Source organism: Lichenostomus cassidix, chromosome 3 (genome assembly GCF_008360975.1).
Source record: "Lichenostomus cassidix isolate B80296 chromosome 3, HeHo_3.0, whole genome shotgun sequence".
Classification (NCBI taxonomy): Eukaryota; Metazoa; Chordata; class Aves; order Passeriformes; family Meliphagidae; genus Lichenostomus; species Lichenostomus cassidix.
In genome coordinates this window covers 38,522,405-38,537,014 of record NC_139483.1, presented here as the reverse complement: position 1 = coordinate 38,537,014, position 14,610 = coordinate 38,522,405, and the positions used below count along the sequence as shown (strand labels likewise).

The following is a 14,610-nucleotide window of genomic DNA, read 5'->3' as shown; positions in this document are numbered from 1 at the left end:
GTGAAAACATACTGGTTTTTTCCCTCCCCCTCCTTCTCATCTTGGCTACTCATACAGAGGGTTTATTAGTGGTTGATTAGAAGTGCAGTCTCTTTATTCTGTAGAGTATCTCAATTTTCATGCAGGGCATCTGCAGTTCTAGTCAATTGGAATTTTGTATTTTCACCGTGCTGTATAATTTAACATAAATGACATTTCATACTGATATCTGCAATATGGTTCTTCAAAATAAAATATTAACTTGGTTGTATACTAATTAAAACACTTTTAAAAGGGCACAAGAGAAGACAGTTGCATTTCAATGCAAGTTAGATCTGGGACATGGTCCACTGATTTTTGGCACATTCACAGATGCAGATGGTTAGTTGTACCTTTTTCTCTGGAGTAAATTTTCAGTATTTAAATGTTGATATCATAGTTGGGCTGTTGAACTATCTTTTTAGAGTTTCTTATGTTGACTGAGAAGGATTTTCCCACTTGCTAGTTTATATATGCCTTAATGCTGGCATATCTGATCAAATGGTCATAATTCCTCTGGGATGTATTAACAACTGTGAATTTTTTGTTATCCTCTTGAAGATAGGACTTAAAGCACCCAATCAATTAAAGTGGATTAAAGTGCAAGAGAGAAGACTTATGCTGGATTTTATTTTAATGTAGTTGTAAATTTATTTAATTGAGCTACTAGTCTGAAGTGACAAAGTGAAGATGGGTAAAACCAAGGTGGTGATGACTGTAAGCTAACATGACATTAGCAGGAGGTTAATGATAGTCTTGGGAGTCCCGAGCAACTTGTCTTAAAAAAGATGTCGGTGTGGTGCCACACAACAGAAATCATGTATCATTTGTGTACTCACCTGTGTTGATGGTTCCTGTTATTTCTCTGAAGGTAGAGGCTGATGGAGTATTTTAAACAAACTGCTTTTATCTGTGATAACGTGCAAAAGAAAATTGTGCAAAGCGTATGTAACCCTCCCAAGAGTTATGTACAGGTGCAGTTTAGAGAAGTCTTTTTCTAGATGCTAAGAAAGGGAGGCACCACGAAACAAGTGGCCAGATCCTGCCTGCATTGTGCACATACTTCGCACTCAAGTGACTGCATGAACTAATTATGACTGAGTCAAGTTTCTGTCTTATACTGTCATTTGAGTCACTGGAATCAATAACCTTTGTCATCCTAGATTGCTTGACTATACCATAGACAGTTTTTTAATGAGTTTGTAGTGTTGGGGTTAAAAAAGTAATCTCTGATAACTGGAAGGTGAATTAGGTGAACTAAGTCTTTGAGCAGTGGCTGGGAAGAACTTATGGCTATTTTTTGAGGGGGTTGCTGTGATAAATATGGAATTCATCTAATGATTTCTTTCTTTACTTAATGTGGCTAGTCTCACTGCAATATTTTTCTGAAGCAAGTTTTGAGAAGGACCCATAGCTCCCTTCTTGCTCTTGTGAATATAGCATCTACCTGATGGCTAGCCTACGTGAATATTGTTTAGATATTGGTGCAATTAAGTAGCTAAAAGAACATTCTTGTAATTGAAAGAAAGCCCCAAACTGACAAGTTTCTTAACATAAGTAGATTGGATCTCAGCACAGTCTTGTGTTTTCTGGGGAATAAAGTATCTGCTGAAGAATGATGTTGAATTTGATTATTGCAGTGAACATTTTCAGCACTTACTCTTCAATGTTAAATACAGAAGCAGCAGTCAAACACCTTATCAGATGTTACTCAGCTTGCTGTTTGAGTAGGCACCAGCAGCTCTTACACAAGTGAATGATTTTTCTTGAGTACATGAGGGGTCGTTTCAGAGTTGAGTCCTCAATGGCTGTGTTGAAAATTTGACTTTGCTGTGGAGAGTGACTAAAAAAGGATATGTGTTTCAATCATGAAACAAGAATTACACAGTGGTTTTTAAAAGAACTTTCCGGACCAGAAAAAAATAGCTGCTAAGAAAACATTTAACAACTTTGTTGCCTATTGAACCTTGAAAGAATTGTTGTGCTTCCAAAGAAAGGGCAACTGCTTCACGTGTGATAGTCAATTATATTTCCGTGTAAACTTACCCATGCTACTGAATTTCTTCTGAAAGCTTTGTCTGAAACAACCACGTAAAGGCAGAGACGTCTTCCTCCTGTAGTGCTTTAACATTGTATGCTTTACAAAATTGGTAATAGAAAATACAGTATCACATAAACTGTTTGATTTAAGGAATGGATCTGAAAACAGCTGCTTGTAATAAACTATAATTTGGTAATTGAGTCAGCATGAAAATAAAAAGCTAGTGAAAAACATTTTGAATAGCATTTTGACAGACAAAAATACGTTTTATTAAAAATGGGTAATTTAGCGTTTCACTGTTTAGGAGTAAGATGTAATGTCACCTAATAAGAGAGAAGCACTTAGGGAAAACAAATTAAGACTTCAGCTGATGCATTCTTTTACGGGGATCTGGTGCTGTAAATGCTGATTGTATGATTTACGGAAATGCATATGTTCTTTGTTGCATTAAAAAGGAGGATCTTTAATTTTTTTCAGCATTGTGAAAAACAATTTGGTAATGACTGCAGTATTGGCAGAATATTGCTCTGTTGTAGCTTGTGATAAATGTCTCTGCCTTTCCCCATTGCCACCAATAGAAGTTTCTGTCCTTAAGGAACATATGACTGAGTCACTGATGCAAAGGACAGAAGAATGAAAAGATACCTAGCATCAAAAGAATCTGACAGCACAGACCTGTTAAATGTCGTTCTGTACATTCTCATATGGGAGAATCATACACATGGGCAAGGTATTTTGTGATTTTTGTTTGTGATATTTGTTCATATTTTATGTAAAACAATATATTTCGTACATGCTTATAAAATTAGCTGTTTGTCATATGCATGCTTATCTATTGCGTTCTCAAGAACCTAGTCAGCTTGAGGTGAGGGAACTGCTCTGTTTTGGTGGTGGTGCCTGTCCATTTTGGGTGGGGGGCTTGAACCCTTTATAATCAAAGGTTTTTCAAGGAATCTCCTCCCTCCTGTACCCACACCACCTCTAATATTTTGTGCCACAGTTCCTATCCTTGATGATAGCATTGTTCAGTACAGGGTCAACTCTCAGGAACGCAGGGAATTCTATTTCTAGTGGTTAACTGACTCGTATATTACTGTGTGGCTATTGCAGGACCTGTGTGTTGAGGTATTGAAATGTGCCTGATCTGGCAAAGAGTCTGCTTCAGTCATGACTGGGACCATGTCAGAGAAAAAGGGGGATAGTACTTCCCCAGTATGTTGGGGAGTGTAGAAGGCATGAGGATTAACTTGGGGAGCTGTTTCAAATGAGTGTGTGGGGTTTCTCTTGTGCTTTGTTTTCTAAATAACCCACTAATGGGGGTGGTGTGGGGGTGTGTATGTGTGGGGGGGGGGGGGGAGGTTTCCTGTATCTGGTCCAGAGAAGGCACAGGTTGCCTCAGCTGTTCAGCTGGAGGCAGCCTTCTTGGCTCAGGCTGCAAGGACCTAGGTGTTTGATTAATGAGTTTTTGATTTGTGTTTGAGGTTGGCACATCGTGACCACTGTTGATATAGTTTTGTCTTATGAGTACAGGCTAATGAATTTTCATTTTACTACAGTTAAGACTAAGATAGCCAAGCAAAATTACTTCAGGTTGGCAGTTGTAGGGATGCTTTTTAAGCCAGGTATGCGAAAGGATTCCATCTGTCACACTCAGCTTACAGTGTCTCAGGCTGTTGAGCTGCCTGGAGCTGTTGTAGTGTGGGGGCCAGCAAGGCTGCTGGGTGAGTTTTGAGGATGACTGGTGTTTTGAGCATGAAGATCTGAGCCTAGTGAAGCCAGGCATCTTTCCCCACACAGTAAGGGGAGAACAGGTCAGAGCTGGGACACCAGGTCAGGGGCAGAGCTCTGGAAAACCAGGCTTGTGTTGCTGCAGCTGCTGGAAGACTTGAGGGATGGGACAGGTTGGAGAGTGCTCTGTCACTTCTGCATATGTGAATCCAACTGCTGCCCTGTGATCCCTATCCTGCATTTTGTAGGTACATCCATCTGTCTCTCTCTGGGACTGTGGTTTGGGCAGGAGGGAACGCTGTTTTGCCCTATACAGTGACTTGTTTCTCTAGGCAACTGTGTGCCTTGATTATGCCTAGAGATGATCCCAATGCTGTATTGTCTTCCAGCTGTAAACTGGTGTGAAGGAATAACTGTAAGCTTTTCAACATGCAATATTAACTGTAAGTCCATAGATGTTTTTGCGAGGGACCTTGCTGGAAGTTCTACTCCAGAAAATATGTAACTATTTAAAATAATCTAGGTCCTTGATTCCCAGATCAGGTAATGGATACTCATGATCACTTTGAGCAAGGAATCACTGTCCAGCTAACTCTTGAAGCACCTGTTTTAGGAGGAGAGGAAAGAAGGAACAACTGGACATTATTTCTGGTTGGGCTTTAAAAGGAAAAGTTGCGAGAAGGAACAGTTATTTCTCTTGCTCGTGGTGACATTCCTGGTCACTTACAAAGACTTGCCTACTTCACCTTCAGACAACAAGTCCTGTGCTTGTCTGTGTGACACTGGTGGGAATTAAGGCTCTATGAGTTTTTTGGCTCATGTGTTTTTGCAGCACTGACTGGCAGAAAATGCAACTGTGTTTTGTTGATATTTTGCAAAGTTGCAGGAGAAGCTTTTCTGAAGTGTACAAGTCTTCTAAACTTCACAAGACACTAACAAGACAAGTATGCTTTTGAATGTGTAATTCTTGTAGCTGAAGTACTTGTGCAGTTCTTGGCATCAACAAAGAGTGAAGCAGAATGTTCACAAAAGAAGAGGGCATTTCTATTCAAGTCAAGGCAAAGAGTTTTAAAAGGAAAGCAATAAAATTCTGGGTTTAGCATGGCTACAGTTGTGTATTATAATACATATAATAGACATACATGGCACTAATATAATTACAATGTTAATATGGCCTTCAATCATGTATAAAACACTACTCATGCTTCTGCATGTTACCACCAAAAACTTATATCCCTATATAAATATTGAATATAAAAGACTCCTGAATTTAAATTGTTTGATGATCACTTTCAAAATTACAATGGGAGGTAATTTTTATATTTCTGTTCTGTCCTTTCCTCATGAAACAGCACCTGTACATATTTTTGCCCTTTGTGTTGGTGTCAGTGTTCCAAAAGAGTGTTTGATTTGAGAGAAGTGAGGAAAGGTTTTGTGTTTGAGCTAAGCAACATACGTCTTTCTTCTCACCTTATTCTCATAAACAGCTGAACTAGTCAAGCTTGAAAGTTTGCAAAAGAATTGAGCCTGAGGCAATCTTCTGGCATGGAAAACTTCAGTCTAAATAGACTTGAATTGGTAGAAATAGAAGCAGCTGAAGCGTAATTCTTTGATAGAGGTGCGTCAGTAAAGTCAGAGGAGGAGGTGCTTGTGGAGGCGTCCTGGGAGCCACAACACTCAGGGAAAATGCAATTCGGCTCTTGAGCACTGCCTTCACTCTTTCCTCCTCCCCTGAGCTGTGTGTCTTGAGCAATGCCATGCCCAAGTCTATGAGCACAGCTCAGAAATATCTACCTACACATATCACTAATATGCCAGTGGGACAGCTACTGCTGTCCCTGAGTTATGTAACTGGACTGCAAATGAAAATCAAGCCCAGTTTGAGAATTTGTATGTGGTGAATTAAGCGCGTCTGTGCAAACTGGGTGGAGTTGTGTTGGCATGTAGTTTGCTATGTGTGATACAGCAATTATTTCAGGGTCTAGAAACAATAGGGGAGTGTAGGGACAAGACAGTTTTTATTCTTGTACTTGAAATGGAAGGAAAATAGGTTGCTTTTAAACTGGCACACTGGCCCTAATGAGGACTTTGGATGGAATAGCAGTAGCTATGTTCAACAGATTGATAAACAGTAAGAAAAACTCCCTGGATTTCTGATATGAATCAAGGAAGTAAAATATTAGCTGTATTTTTCAAAAGGCTGGATGGGACTGATCCATGGTTCTTTAGTGATAATTTACTGCAGGCTTCCTTCTTCCCCCTCTTTAAAAAGAATCCCAAACAAACAGAGAAACAAGTGAAACAAAACCAAACCCTAAAACATGACAGTGATACAGGAGGACCTGTGGAAATGCCAGCAAATTTCCATCTCCTAGATGTACCATTTGACCTCCTATAAAATCGCTTATGAGGATCCTAACATTTTCTTAACGCTTCAATAAACTGTTGCTCTAGTGTGAGACAGACTCTGGTAGTGCTTTGAGAAATGCACTCTTTGGGCCAAGGGAAGAGCCTGGAGATGTTAAATGCTACCAAGTGATCTCTGTTTTCCGCCTGCCACAACTGCTCCGTGTTCCTTGCTTGCAGCATGGCTTGGGCTGTGTTGCCAGCCTGTGTCCTGCCTTGTTCTGCTCCACTGGGCATCTCTCCTGGCCATGACACACTATTGCCTCCCTGGGAGAGATTCTGGGGAGAGCAGGACCTCGATGGATGGGGGTGTGGGTGTGCTCCCCGTGGGCAGTGCTTTTGCCTCCCTGGCTGAGGATGAGAGGCTGCTTCATCTGTCTCCCAAAGCTTATGTTTCACCAACAGACTCTCATTTTGGTAGGACTGGGAAGGCTGTGGAAAAGGGACTGACTAAGGAATCTGGCTGGGGCTGCAAGAAGGGAAGGAACACTGATGGGCTGAAGAACAGAATGGGGATTTTCATGTTAACCTTTGTAAAATTGATATGAATTTCCTTGCTATTGCTAGCCTAGTATGTCTGTTAAGTATGTCTCGTAATTTAACTTGTTTAAAGACTTGGTAGGTAAAGAGAGACTACATGAAACACCACTGTAAGATTAAACAAAAGAAAATCAACAAAAGACAATTATGTGTAGTGTCACACACTTATATATACTAAACTTTGTCTTACCTTGATGTGTATTAGATTAATATGATATATTCCCCCCAAATCCTTCCTGCACTGTGGTGCTATTCTCCCCTGGAGCACAGAATTGTAGCAATATCCTTGAAGACTCTTTGTTAGAACTACTGCCTGAGGGCCTGCTGCCGAGTGTGCAGAAAATGTACGACTTCTCATACTTGAAGCTTTCTAGTATTGTGCCGATTTTTGCACTGTACAGCAGTTTCTTGAAATGTGAAGTCAAAAGTTAAAATTTAGGAGAAGATGTATATTGCAGCTTTCTCTCCCCCTTGTTTTCTTAGACATTTCTCTCTCCTTTATCAATAGGCTTGGCATTGTGCAGTGTCTCGTAAAGAGATCATATGACTAATTCACTGTTAGTTCATGAAAGATTTCTCTGAAATAGCTTTTTCTTTTGGCTGGAGGCAAGCACAGGTTCTTTGAGCTCCAGGATCTTGCCACTGGCATTTGGGAAATACCTAATGGCTTCAAATATTTCCCTGTGCTCTGTGTGTTGGGATAAATGCTAGAGTGGTGTCAACCCTTTAAATAACACTTTTTCTGAGTTTCAGAAAGCAGCTCCCTGTGTGGTGACTCCTGGCTGCACTCTGCTGCCTGCTGCACATCCCCAAGGGCACCGACCAGTTAACTTTTACTGCAAAGATACACAAAAATGGATGTGTGTTTGTTCTTTAAAGCAAAATCAATACTGTTTTTACTGCTATGAATATGCTTAGAATCTCAGGTAAAGGAAATGTGCAAGAGACGAGGAATTGGCAGTCTGAAAAGTTGTTACTTTGTCTGCTCAGCTATGCAGTAGGCTGAAATACCTATGAGTACCTTTTTTTGTTTGTTTGTTTCTGTTAGTGACTCTTAATTGTGGTCATGCTCAGGTCAGTTACCCAGTTCATAGCAGAAAATTCTTAACTGAAGTCAGCATAGCTGGTATCTTCTGCCTGCAGTGCATTGGGCCTAATTCTGCGCTTCTCATAGCACTTTTAAATAGCCCTATGCCATAAAGGGCTGTTCTGCTCTGTAGCTTCCATGGATACCAAGGCCAGAAGTAACAGCATTCCCTGTGCTTTTAAGCACTTCTCTTCCTGTAGCTTGGCTGAGCACTGTACATGCCCTAGCTTTTGATGCGCCTCTGAATTCTCCCTTTGCTGAGGAGTCCTATGCTGTCCACTTCCAAAGCACTGAGGACTTGTGATGAAGAGGCATTTGAAAGGAGCATGGTGAAGGAGCAGAACTTCACATGAGGACACTCAGGCTGGGTGTTCAAGAACCCAACTCAAGCTGGAGTAACCACCTTATTCTGTGGGGCTTCAGTGTTTGCCATGAAAGTATGACATAGGAGTGGAACTTGTCTGCAAACAGTTAGGGGCTCAGCAGCTTTTCTGGGGACAAAGTCAGTATGAAATAATTGATGTGCTTTCCTCCCACTTATTCCAGACATTTTTTTCCTCTGTAGCCTGTAATCTGAGCTTAATGTATATACTGCATTTGTATTGCCTTTCAGAAAAACAAAATATATTATGGCTTGGAAACTCTTAGTAGAAAAGTCATGTTCAAATGACTGAGAAATCTACAGCCCTGGAAGAGAAGTATGAGGCAGAAAATCAACTCTCCAGAGCTGTAACTTTAAGGAATTACAGATTTTTTGGTTTGGGGCAGTGCACGTTTCTGCGGAAGTTCTGTCAGCATTGTTCATAGTGTTGGCATTAGTCAGTTCTTACTTTCTGCACAGATAGTATGCTAGATTCTTTGTTTTAACTAGACCTTGTGACGATAAATATTGGTTTTTTGTTATGAAAATCAGAGCATTCCCCCCCAAATGGCTTGACAGTCAGTGGTTCCAAACAGGTGCTTTGCCCTGCATGGAAATTTTCCTGTCAGGGAATGTACTTGTAAGTCCTTTGTGCACTGTTGTCATTCAAGTTATTTACCCTTTGTTGAACTGCAAAGCTCATGGTGTGTTTTAGAGGAGAGAAGGAATTAGCAGCTTCAGAAACAATTAATGATTACCTTGTGTGAGCATGTTGTTTTCTTTCCAGAACTATGTTTACTTTGCAGGTATCTTTGAGAGCAGTTAGTAATGTGGTTTGATGTTTTTGTTTTTTGTTGTGTGTGTGGAGGGGTTTTTTTTGTTGTTTTTTGGGTTGGTTTTTTTTTTTGGTTGCTGTTTTGGGGTGTTTCTATTTTTGTTTTGTTTTGGGTTTGGTTTTTTTTGAATCCTCTTTAACTTATTGCTTTATTTCTTGGCTGTCTTTTTGACTTTTTTTTTGAAGCTTTGGTCCATTATACTTCATATGTTTCTTTATCTTGATCTTCTTTAGCAAATGTTCTTCAGCTTTAGAAAGCAATAAACTCCTAATAGCAGGGTTCAGTGAACTGAACTTATATTAACGCCAGGACGGTATAAATTATCTCAGTTGTCTTTGAGCCCTTTTACGTGTTCGGCCTCCTCTGCAAACTTTATTTTTAACTTCAGGATTACTGTATCTGTGCTAATTCAATGGTGGTTGGAAATGAAGAGCTTTATTGCATGAAAGCTTCAGATCCACAGTACTTCACTTGTCACTGGCTGTGACTTAACAGCCCAGATCTCTTCCTGTTCCTTTCATTGGCATGCCAGAAAGTCCTTGATGAGTTTGATGGTACTTGATAAAACATATGTGACCATTCCAGTACTTTGCCCTCTGTATATTGCACCTGAGTAGACTTTTCAAGCTACAGAACTATGGTAATGGAGATGTCGACCTGTTGTTCATGTTCTTAATGTTCATGTATTTCTTTAGATGTCTCTTTGGTCATACCTAGTTCTGTAAATCCATTAGAAATGAACCTGAATTTGTACCTTGTTCTATACTGATATTCACAGGACTTGTTGAATGGACCGGGGAGGGAAGAAAAGGAAAATCAACTGCTCCATGATATTCAAGCATCATCATTTTGCACTCTAGCACTTAAAATTTAAGTATTCATGTAACTAGATATAAGCTAAATAAAGCATGGAGGAAAATACTTTCAGCGTACATAAATTCAAAAATCAATCCTGTAGGCATTTTTATATCTATTATATGCAACATCACTTAAACACTACTTGTAGTTGTGGTGCAGCTGGATGGCTACTTGCCCCAAATGGCTAGTCCAATGAAATTCATCCTGTTGAAATTTTTGACAGTAACTATGTCTGGTCATAATAGTTTGCAGCATGGCTGAAGGCTGAAGGCCTTAAATACTATTGGTGCCTTTGGGCTCACTCAGAAATTTTGAAATGTACAAACAGTAAAGTAATTGCTGCTCTTGCAATAAAGCAATGTTAAGTTCACTTTTTTAAAAAAATAATATTTTTGGAAACCCAAAAGAAAGGCAAGGATCAGGACAGTGGGCTGCAAGTGAGAATATTTCGATGCCATTGCTAGTTTTGTTCTGTCTCGGTTTAATGTTTCTGCATCCTGGGCCACAACATCCCTAACTTTCAGTTTGTGATGGTTGTGCTTTTATGAAATGAAACTTATGGACAAAACTGTTGAAGAATATTTCTTGTTTTGAAGGGTACCTCTTCTTCTCGGGTTACTTTTACAGGTATCTTCCCTAGCTAAAATTTGGGAATGTAGTGTAAACAGCATCCTCCAACATGGATTCAGTGTCAGGTCCTCTGAATGTTGCAGGTTCAGTCTTGTTGTGGTTGCTGAAGAGTTACTCTTTTGATGTGCAGTGAACGCAGACTCTGTAGGACGCTTATTTTGACAAAATGTTTCTATCTGTGACCAAGTAACTTTCTCTTGCAATCTTTCAGTACTAAAGCCTTCCTAAAAAGACAGCTGAAACTTGACTCCTTTTTCCTTAAGATATAGACTATTTTGGAAAACTTGTTTCTCTGACTTTAAAGAGAAACATCACTCCCAGAATGAATCTAAGGCATCTCAAACTACCAAAGTTTCAATTTATTTCTCCTTAAGGAAAAACTAGTGGCCGAACATGGAGATTTTTATGTCAACTCTATTGCACCTTCTCCTTGAATTGTATCCAAAGGATGCTGCTCTGAAAAATGAAGCTTACTTTTCTTCACCTAAATGTGTCTTCCATTGCTTAATATTCAAGTTGTTTCTTGTTCTCTGGCATCATCCCTGAATTCTTTGCATTGATTTCCCATTTGTTTTGTCTGTATCCAGGATTCAGCACTGTTGCTAACAGCAAAGCATACATGCTGTGCACCTTCTGCTGCAGCACAAGTCACCCTTCCTGTTGTTAGCTGTTTCAATATTCTGAATGCCATTCAGGCCAAGTTAATTTTTCTTACTCTTTTGCCAGTGTGATCTGCCTTTGCCTTTTTGCTTTAATTAGGGTGGTCTTCCATTTATTTAATTGCATCCCCTTAAATATGGGTATCAAGTGTTTGTAGCAAGTGTATTCCCTATATATTTCTACGCAAGCAGTTGTATTTTTTCCCTGCCATGCTGGGACCAGTAGCTATTAGCACTGACGTGTTTCACCTTTTTTGTAGTTTTCCAGAGTGATGCAGCATCTTCTTTCAGCAGTCACTGCTTACCTTCAGAAATGATATTTAAAAGGGTGAAACATGCAAGTGTTCAGTTTTCAAACTCTCAGGAAGTAAAAGCAGCAATCTTGGCAGAAATCTCTTCTCAATGACTTCTAGTGGCACTATATAAAGGAAGGTATGAGTCATGCAATGAAGGTACGTTCCTGTACATTTCCATGCAGGCATAAGTCTCTTTGCTTTGGGTTTTTCTCACCTGAATTAAGCTTGGTGCAGGCTACCAAACTGGGTGACCCTTAGAGGGAATATAAGAAAATATACTATGTTTTCTAGTGAGTAATAAATCTACACTGTAATTGTGCAGGTGTAGAGATAACTTACCTATTTCTTACCAGCAGTTGTGTCAGCTCAGCACTGCCTAGTTAACCCAAAAAGTAGCTCTGAGCTATATCTTCATTTATAGCTCCCTGATAGGTATTATCTGCATTTAATCTCTAACTGGTCTCCTGTACCAAGCAGAGTAATGTTCCATCAAAAAGAGTAGAAATTATTGACACTGCATTTGTAACTTTGCATATAAACTAGGATTTAGTATCTTCTAATTTTTTCTAGCTCTTTAGTACTGTGTGCTGTATTTGCAAGACTGGACTAGCTTCCAAAAGATTCTTTTAGAGGTGAGGAATGATAAGATGTGGCCATGAGGTCAACATTAGGTCTCCAGTGATGCTCTGTAAGGAAGTCATGGGATTGGTCTTTGGCACAAGAACCCACAGTAAGTACCTGAGGAAGACCTGTCAGACAAACAGTCCCTAGAGGGGCAAGGCTGAGGTGGATGGTGTGAAAGAAATGGAAGACTTTTATTTTACTAGCTCTAGTCCAGGATACACCCTTTCTGAACTGAATTCCTGATGATAGTTAAATAAGATTTGCAGCACAGACCATATATTTTATTTAAAGTGAATTCCTCTTACCCTTGTAATAAATTTGGGGGTTAATTACACTGTTTCAGCCTTTGACTAGAGTGAAGTCAGTGCACCATGACATGTCCTTAAAAGAAAAATAAAAAAGAAAAGCAAGTCTTAGTATGTATTTAATAGCCATCTCATAAGAAAGTAAGTCTTAAAATGGATTGGCAATATTTTACTGCATTACAATACAAGAAACCAATAGATGTGTAAAGTTATCAAAAAGCTGCAATTCATATGTTGAACTGTAGTTAGCTTCCTCTCACCATAAAACTTTATGTTGCAGTTTCTTGCTTTATTCACAGATCTTGGGATTCAGGTATTCCTTAGCTCTGCTTTCAGGGAAGTAAACTAGCAGGAGACATAAAAATATACAAAAGGATTTTTCCTCCCTCCTGTTCTGCCTGTTGTAGTTAAATAACAAAGGAAAAGTGAATGGATTTTTCCGTGTCTTTGTACTTACATATTTTTTTAGAATTTGGACTTGCCTTGTGTGTTTCTTCTGTGCTATATTATTTATTCTCCTTTCCACTATGCTGCACTACACTTCTCACTTCTGAAAAACTGCCACACAAAAAACCTCACAGACATCTTAATATGTGTCTTTTCAAAGTGACAGTTTCTCTGCTGCTCTCAATCCATTGCTTGATGTTTGAAATGAGATTCCACAAACCAGGTGATAGACTTGTATTAAAAAAAAATCTTCTGTATGAAAGTTTTTCTCATCCCAAAATGGTTTAAAATTCTGCTTTATGTCCTCTGTATTATAGATATATAAATATATTTTTGTGAGTCACTCAAGCTACCAAAATGGGAAATGACTCTAGATTTTCAAAACAAAGCTGTTGCATGAGCTTACTCATTTGACGTAGCTCTTAGGCATTAGCTGCAAGGTGTTGGTACTGTCTTGCTGTGGAAGGCTGATGCAGCAAGCAAATAGTTCTATTTCTTTACGTCTGGATGTGATAGGATCTTGTTCCCTTTTATTCTCCCTTTTCATCCTTCCTTCTTAATATTCATACTGTTTTTCTTCTTCCTCAAGGGTAAAAGAAAGCCCTGTTGAAAAACCCCGAAACATAGCCTTCCAAGTTGCTTGCTCAAATATAAGCACTCTAAGTCTGCAAAATAAAGGTACACTTCCATATGTCATGAAATGACCAAGGCAACTGCAAGAGACATTGGTGTTTCCTTAAGCCTTTTAATAAAAAAGAAAATGAATGCATATTTAAATTCAATCTCAATGAGATTTTTTTTTGGAATCTTTAGCAGAATGTGCTGTTGAGTTCTGAAAATCAAGGAGATCTTGCAGCCATGTGTGCCTTTTCCTTCTTCTTTTGTTGCCCTCTGCTCCACAAACAACTCTTTAACATGGGAAGCCATCCACTATATCTCATTTCAGGCTCTGGTGGTAGACAAAGTAATTTTTGTACAAGACTAATAACTATTGTAAGCAGAAAGGAGCATGATTAGAAATGTCTAAAAATAATTTTTTGATGCTTCTCACTTAGGGAATAGCAGTTGTTTTTGTTTAACAGAAAATAATTGAAGGTCCAGGGCTGTGCAGTGTAAAATGAGCTATTGATGAAAGCATTAAGACAGTACAAGTGCATATCAATTTGAAGAGCTGTGAAATGTGAAATGGCTTGTGTTTCTTTTGTACTATGTATGTGTTCATAAGCAATACTGTATGTTTATTTTATGCTGCAGATTCAATCTCTGATATTGATTTGCCTGAATTACCTTACAGGATGGAATTGTAAACATCTTCATTTATTTGGGAAAGATCTAGCAATGCAGGTGCACTGCAGGGATAATAGGTAGTTATGAAGGCAACTTTCCTTCCATAGATGAAGATGTGTAGTAATGGTGGTGGGGACAAAGAACAAACACCACCCCCGCTTCTCTCCCCAGTACTCAATGAAACAAAAACAAGAATTAAAAAATCAAAAACAACAAAACAAACCTAAAACCCCCCAAACCTAAACAATCAAAAAAAAACAAAAAAACAAACCCCAAAGCCCAAAAATTATTTAATTAACTTCGAAAGTTCCTGTATTTTCCCTGCAAGTCAAATGATTTTCTCATGCCTCGGGTTGTGTCAGAAGGAATCACTTCAATGTTTCAGCTTTTGGGATAATCATAAGACTGCATTATTCATTGAATGACCAAAATATCTTTAAAATAGCTGAAGATAGCAGTAACAGACCTGTTGATTGAAAAGAAATTG

At 39.0% G+C, this 14,610-nt stretch overlaps 1 protein-coding gene across 4 annotated transcripts in view; it reads left to right on the top strand.

Moving 5' to 3' along the window:
* Positions 1-14,610, top strand: part of RPS6KA2 (ribosomal protein S6 kinase A2) — a 286,999-nt gene that overhangs the window by 40,850 nt on the left and 231,539 nt on the right. The gene's annotated exons all lie outside the window — the stretch shown is intronic.